Raw genomic sequence first — 8,306 nt, 5'->3', positions numbered from 1 at the left:
ACACTAGTGGATCTTGAAGGGTGCCTAACACCTTCCCCTTGGGATAATTTCAAGCCCTTACCCAAACTCTGGTTACTCAAAACAAACCCCTCCTAGTGTCCTAATGCACTTTAATCATTATGTGGCGACTCTTCAAATAAAACCCAATTCCAAAAAGGATTGAGTTGTCCTCCCAAATGTCATAAACCTGATTTTGGGAGAAAAAGGGGGTGCGACAGCATGGCGACTTTGCTAGGGATATTCTTTTAGGCTTTTACCATTTCAAGCTATTACTGTGACTTTACATTTATTATGTGCCTTTATTTGTTTAATACCTTTAAGTAGTTAATTCCCTCTTCTACGGCAAAAGCATACGTGTCTCTTGTTTCTTTCCCTTATTTCTTTAACTACTTTCCTTTACTGCACTCCTTTATTACTATTTTAAAATTATTGTAATTATTACTTTATGAATGTGCAAATACGTGACAACTTGTTTTAGTTATTGCATAAGCATGTTTTCAACATCATATTCCACTCGTGCCAAACAAAATGCCATAGCAACACTTATAATGAGTGGTTGAGCTCTTCCGATATTATCACCCCCTAAATCCAGAAAAGGCGTATTTGCGGTAAAACCCGTCGATCAAGGGTGTAGTTGACGGTTCCTTGCCTTTCCCCCTTGAGTTGTCCGCTCAAGGGTACCAGTCTAAAACACCATAGAAACCTTACTCTGTTTAACTGTGCATCATGGTCAAACCTAGCCGAGTTAGTTATGTTGTTCGCGTAATGACTCTTTAAGATGGCCTTGTCCAAAGTCCACTGGGTTTCCCTAAAACACAACTGGACACTATCACATTCTGTGCATTTATTTGGAGAACTAAATACTTTTATGCCAATTATTGATATTTAAATAGTCAAGTCTGGTGGGGGTAGGGTCTTAACCCTTTTGTTTTACAGAAAATGAAGAACGAGGTCCCCAACTTCATTATGGTTAGCATACCCTCACTCTTGCTAAACTGGTGGAGGAGACTTCCATCAAATGACAAAATCAACGAGTGGAAAGAGAGGGCCGCCAAAGATAGCGAAAAGTTGGAATATATGGAGTACAGTCTACTGGAATTGGAAGGGAAAGTGAGGAAGAGAGTCACCGACTGCCAGAATGCTGAAGGAAACGAAGGAGAACACATGGCAAAGGCATTTCTACTGGAGAACCTACGCGAGCTGGAGGATTTGATTAACGAGAGTATTCAACCTGAAGAAGGTCCTGCTGGGACCAAATAGATAGGAATTTGTTTTTTCGCTTAATGAATGTAATAAGTCTAATGGCCACTAGTGACATTTTATTTCCTGTTATTTATTGTCGTTTTGGGATTCGTCTACTTTTATCAATAAAATGGGGCATTTAGCATTCTAAGTTCTCCAAATCAATTTGTCGCTAGGCCTATCTCGGGCACAACGAGGCTCCCAAATTAGGACATGATTTCCACTATGCGTTTAAATATCACAACATCTTTTCCTTATAATCCTCACTAACTTGTTACCTTTTGTTTTATTTTTTCATTTTTATTCTCCTCCCCAAAGGTTAGTTTTTGCACTCTAGAATCGTCATCATATTCCACAAGATCAAAGGGCCCTCCACCCACTCCTCCTTCTAGTCCTATCAGAAGCAGGAACAAAGGAAAGATGGAAGATTTGAACAACACCTGAAAGGAAAACTCAACTGAACGGGTAGAGGTCACTCATGGTGCTCATGTCTCCAAATAAAGTGTGTCCCAAATCGTGCAGAAACTATTGAAATTTCAGGAGGAACTTGATCAGGTTCGGAATCTAGCAAACTTGTAATTTTCCCTCACCATTCCAGATATCAATTTTCCAAATGCTCAGAACCCCACGCCTCCATAAAACATCCCAAAACCACAAAACCACCCCGCTCATCACCACTACTACAATACTTGCCACACATCCAACAATACTCCACTGCTCATCCCTGAACCTTTGAACTTCACAAAAAACCATTTCCACGCCCACCATAACACCCCCATATATGTGGAGACCATGCCACACTCCACCCAACCCTTCTCAAGCGCACCCGAGTCTAATGATAAAGACACACTCATTAGGAACCTGGCTGTGGAACTCAAGAAATTGACTAGTCGAATTCAGGGTGTCAAAAGAAGTAAGGGGATTGAAGGTTTGAACTATGAAGATATTTGCATACAACCGGATGTCGAACTACCCGAGGGGTACAAACCTCCTAAGTTCAAGATGTTTGATGGTACAGGAGATCCGAGAGTCCACTTGATAACATACAGCGACAAGCTGGTCGGAGTAGGGAAGGGCGAAAGGATTCGCATGAAGCTTTTCATGAGGAGTTTGAGAGGAGATGCTCTGTCTTGGAAGATTAGCCAAGGCCCGAAGAAATGGTCGAACTAGGTGAGTATGTCATCTGACTTTATGGACATGTTCAGGTTCAACACAGAAAATGCGCCAGATGTGTTCTATATCCAGAATTTAAAGATGAAGCCCACTGAAACATTTCGTGAGTACGCTACTCGTTGGAGATAAAAAGCCGCTAAGGTCAGACCGAATTTGGAAGAAAAACAAATGAACAAGTTTTTTGTGCGGGCTTAAGACCCACAGTACTATGAAAGGCTACTGTTGATTGAGAGCCAAAAAATTTCTGACATCATCAAGCTAGGGGAAAGGATCGAGGAAGGCATCAAAAGTGGTATGGTTACAAATTTTGAAGCTTTGCAAGCTACCAATAAGGCTTTGCATTCTGGTAGTACGTCCAAGAAAAGGGACGTAGGTGCCGTAATGGTTGCACAAAGAGCCAAATCCCCTATCAAATACCAAGCCTATCAACCTGTACATGTCTATCAAGCCTACAATATTCAACCATACCACTATCAATCACCTCCCGCACGCCAAAACTTTTCTAGACCTTGACCAAATTTTGACCGCAGACCCCCCAAATAGTATATCACCATTGCTGAGCCAATTGACCAGCTATACAAAAGGCTAAAAGTTTCTAGTTATGTCACCCTTATCCCTGCTATAACCCATGAAAACCCTTCTCAATGAGTCAATCCAAAATAAATCCTGTGCATACCATTCCGGCATGAAAGGGCATACCATTGATGAATGCCGCTCTCTGAAAGACAAGGTCCAGACTTTGATTGATAACAAGATCATTGTGGCAAAAGAGCCTACTCTTAATGACCGCAACAACCCTCCACCGGACCATAAGGGTGGAGGTGTTCACATGATTGAAATAGAGGATGATTGGGATCCTAAAGGATTGATCGGTTTAATCACAGAAGGTGACAAACCAAAAAATCCAATAGTCACCCTTAATCCGATTGTAGTCCAGACTCAACCTTCTGGGGATGCCGAGGTAAACATGTTTGTACCTCTTGAGTTTGAAGCACCACCCCCTACAAAGATGCCCACACTAATTGAGGTCGAGTTTGGGTCTCCAGCAAATTCACCTGTACCGTTTGAAGTTGCGGTTTTACCCTCCAAAATACATGCTCCGTTCGGAGTAAAGGTGCCCATTCCAGTAGTAATGTCAACCGTAATACCGTTCCATACAAATGCCATACCTTGGGGTGACACATCCGAGGCGAGAAGGAAGGGAAAAACCATGTTCGGGGAAATAGTTGCGGCACAGGGTATGACAAGAACCGACAGGGTTTATACTCCGGAGCATTTAGCTGAGTCAAGTAAGCAGGCCTCTGGTTGGCCGACCATCACTGAAATTGGGCCCGATGATCTTTGGAGAAAGATACAAGTCAAGGAATACTAAGTCATTTATCAGCTGAACAAAACACCGGCACAGATTTTTATCCTAGCTTTGCTGCAAAGTTCCGATACACATAAGAATTCCTTGTTGAAGGTGTTGAGTGAGGCATATGTACCAAGCAACATCACCGGAGGAAAAATGGCAAACATGGTAGGGCAGGTATTGTAAAGTCACAAGATCACTTTTCATGTAGATGAGCTGCCACTAGAAGGATTGAGTCACATTAAAGCATTGCACATCACCATGCAATATGAAGATTATTTTATCACTAGGATCCTGATTGATGGAGGGTCCAGCCTCAATATTTGTCCGCTAGTAACACTCAGAACATTGGGGAAAGGGGTGCATGAGATCAAGGATGGGGCCATCAACGTCAAAGCTTTCGACGGTTCCCGAAGGTCCACTATTGGGGAAATTAGTTTGTGCTTGCAAATGGGACTTACTTGGTTCGATGTCGATTTCCAAGCAATAGATGGTCCGGCATCTTACAAATTGCTATTGGGACAGCCACGGATTCATGCCGCTGGAGCTATAATGTCAACACTACATCAAGCAGTGAAGTTTGAGTGGAATCACCAAGAGGTAATCATTCACGACGACAGTAGCAATCCAATATACAGTAGCCAAACTATCCCAGCGATCGGAGGAAGAAGAAAGATAGGCGGGGAAACCTATAACCACATCGAGCGAGTCAACGCCGTTGACAAAGACAAATGGTGGGACAACAAAATTGAAAGCATATTGAACTGGAGCGGATATGAACCTGGTAAGGGACATGGCAAGAACCTCCAAGGAATCGCCAAGCCTATCAAACTGAAGAAACATGGCACCACCTTTGGTATGGGATATGAGTACACTTGGGAAGAATTCAACAACTAGTTTCCACTATGGCGTGGGCCATACTACCTGCTGGAGCAGCCAATACCACATTTGGAGCAGACTTTCCAGCCGGCCGATGTTATCTATGGGACGGAAAAAGAGGAAGCACTGACAGCAGTGAGGAATTTGTTCCTAGAAGATGATGACATGGATTGTGTTGTCATCTTCAAGGAGGAGGGGGAGGAAGGCCCTTCCATACAGGCCGTAAGCCGAGGAGAATGCCTCAACAATTGGACCATCAGAACCACCAGAGCCCGGAAAGCCTCGGGGTAGCAAGGCTGAACAAAGCATCATGCACTATCTTTAATTTTTACTAGTTGATTTTCCTTTCGCATTTTGAATTTTTGCAATAAGATCTCCAATGCTCAAAAAATTTATGAAATTTATCAAAGCATTTGGGTTTCCTTATAAATATTACTCTTATTATTTTCTCTCATTACTTTATTTATATAGCATTACTATTACCTATCTTGATGAACCAATGGTTGTGACATGCAACGAGACAACACAATAAACGGACATAGATTCAGAGGAAGATGATATACCAAAAGAGATTGTTAAAGAAGTTGAGAACTTTGAGAACAGGCCGAAGTCCAACCTGGACGAGACTGAGATTGTTAACTTAGGAGATGCAGAAAATGTCAAAGAAACAAGAATCAACGTTCACTTATTAGCATTATAAAAGGAAGGGTACACAGAATTTCTAAGAGAATACGAGGACATATTCACTTGGTCATATGATGACATGACTGGTCTAAGCACATCAATTGTGGCCGACAAACTGCCAACTGATCCGACATGTCCACAGGTAAAGCAGAAGCTCAGAAAGTTCAAGCCTGATATGAGTTGGAAGATCAAAAAAGAAGCCACTAAGTAGGTCAAAGCTAAGGTTCTCAGGGTAGTATAATATCCGACATGGTTAGCCAATATTGTGCTGGTGCCGAAGAAGGATGGGAAGGTCAGAGTCTATGTTGACTACCGGGATCTCAATCGGGCCATTCCGAAGGCCGACTTCCCCTTGCCGAACATACACATCCTGATTGACAATTGCGCCAAGCACGAGTTGCAATGATTTGTAGATTGTTTTGTTGGTTATCATCAGATCTGGATGGATGAAGAAGATGCTGAGAAAATAGCTTTCATTACGCGGTGGGGAATGTATTGCTACAAAATGATGCCGTTTGGGTTAAAAATGAAGGAGCCACCTATATGAGGGCCATGACCACCATTTTCCATGATATCATATACAAGGAGATCGAAGTATATGTAGATGATGTTATCATGAAGTCCAAGAAAGCCACTGATCACATGGAAGATTTGAGGAACTTCTTCAATAGACTGAGAAGGTACAACCTAAAACTGAATCCTGCGAAGTGCGCATTTGTGGTTCCTACCGAAAAACTACTTGGTTTCATTGTAAGTCGCCAAGGAATAGAACTGGATCCATCAAAGGTCAAAGTTATTCAAGAACTACCACCGTCAAAGAACAAGAAGGACGTAATGAGTTTCTTGTGGAGACTTAACTATATCAGCCGATTCATAGCACAATCACAGTTATCTGTAAGCCAATATTTAATATGTTGAAGAAGGATGCCGCTACCAAATGGACCGATGACTACCAAAAGGCCTTCAACCGAATCAAGGAGTACCTGTCAACACCACCGGTCTTAGTCCAACCCGAGCTAGGTAGACCTCTATTACTCTACCTCACAGTATTGGATGGAGCGTTCGGTTGTGTTCTGGGGAAGCATGATGAAATGGGGAGGAAGGAGCAAGACATTTATTATCTCATTAAGAAGTTCACCCCGTATGAGGCTCGATATTCTCTGTTAGAGCGCACCTGTTGTGCTTTGACTTGGGTAGCTTAGAAGTTGAGGCACTACTTCGGTGCCTATACTACATATCTCATATCAAAGATGGATCCTTTGAACTACATCTTTCAGAAGCCCATGCCCACTGGCAAGTTGGCCAAGTGGCAAATCCTGTTGAGTGAATTTGACATTGTCTACGTGACTCAGAAAGCAATCAAAGGACAGGCACTAGCAGATCACCTTGCTGAAAATCCCGTGGAGGGAGAATACGAACTCCTAAAAACATATTTTCCTGATAAAGAGGTATCATTCATAGGAGAAGATATTGCAGAGTCCTCTGAAGGTTGGAGAATGTTTTTCGATGGAGAAGCAAATTTCAAAGGAGTTGGCATAGGAGCGGTCCTAGTATCAGAAACCAGTCAGCATTATCCAGTGTCTGCCAAACTCAGGTTCCCCTACACAAACAATATGGCCGAGTATGAAGCCTGCATCATAGGGCTCAAGATGGCCATTGACATGAAAATTCAAGAGTTGCTAGTAATTGGAGATTCGGATTTGCTTATACATCAGGTACGAAAAGAATGGGCGACCAAGAACTCCAAGATACTCCCTTATATGCATCATGTACAGGAGTTGAGAAAGAGGTTCACAAAAACGGAATTCCAGTATGTTCCCAGGGCCCAGAATGAATTCGCCGATGCACTGGCTACCCTATCATCCATGATACAACATCCAGACAAGAATTTCATTGATCCCATTCCAGTAAAGATCCATGATCAGCCAGCTTACTGTGCTCATGTCGAAGAAGAAGCAGACAGAAAGCCTTGGTTTCATGATATCAAGGAATACTTGGCAAAAGGAGAATACCCAGAAGTAGCAAACGCTACTCAGAAGCGCATGCTTCTGAGGTTATCCTACAATTTCTTTCACAGCGGAGGAATCCTATACAGGAGGGCTCCTGATTTGGGATTACTAAGGTGTGTCGACGTAAAGGAAGCATCAAGGATATTAGAGGAAATTCATGCAGGGACCTGTGGTCCACACATAAATGGTTTTGTCTTAGCAAAGAAAATACTCTGAGATGGTTACTTTTGGATGACTATGGAAACAGAATGCATCCAGTATGTTTGAAAGTGCCACCGCTGCCAGATACACGCAAACATGATAAAGGTGCCTCCAAATGAGCTTAATGCAACAAGCTCGCCGTGGTCGTTCGCTGCCTGGGGAATGGATATTATCGGACCATCGAACCTGCCGCATCAAACGGGCACATGTTTATCCTAGTAGCAATTGATTATTTTACCAAATGGGTTAAAGCAGCATGTTACAGAGCAGTGACTAAGAAAGTTGTGGCAGATTTCGTCTGCAACCGTATCGTTTGCCGGTTCGGGATACTGGAATCAATCATCACTGATAATGGTTCCAATCTCAACAGTGACATGATTAAAGCCATGTGTGAAACCTTCAAGATCAAACACAAGAATTTTACAGCCTACAGACCTTAGATGAACGGAGCTGTAGAAGCCGCCAATAAGAATATCAAGAAGATATTGAGGAAAATGATAGAGAAGCATAAACAGTGGCACGAGAAGTTATCATTTGCTTTATTGGTGTACCGCACCACAGTCCGCACATCAACTGGGGCAACCCCCTATATGTTGGTTTACGGTACAGAGGCAATCATTCCCACCAAGGTGGAAATTCCTTCCTTAAGGATCATACAGGAAGTAGAGCTCGACGACGCAGAATGGGTGAAAAGTCGTTACGAGCAGCTAGCTCTTATAGACGGAAAGAGAATGAATGCAGTTTGCCACGGTCAGCTCTATCAGAAC

The sequence above is a fragment of the Nicotiana tabacum genome, chromosome 5 (assembly GCF_000715075.1).
Source record: "Nicotiana tabacum cultivar K326 chromosome 5, ASM71507v2, whole genome shotgun sequence".
Classification (NCBI taxonomy): Eukaryota; Viridiplantae; Streptophyta; class Magnoliopsida; order Solanales; family Solanaceae; genus Nicotiana; species Nicotiana tabacum.
The sequence above is the reverse complement of the archived record's forward strand: the minus strand, read 5'-3'. Positions refer to the sequence as shown.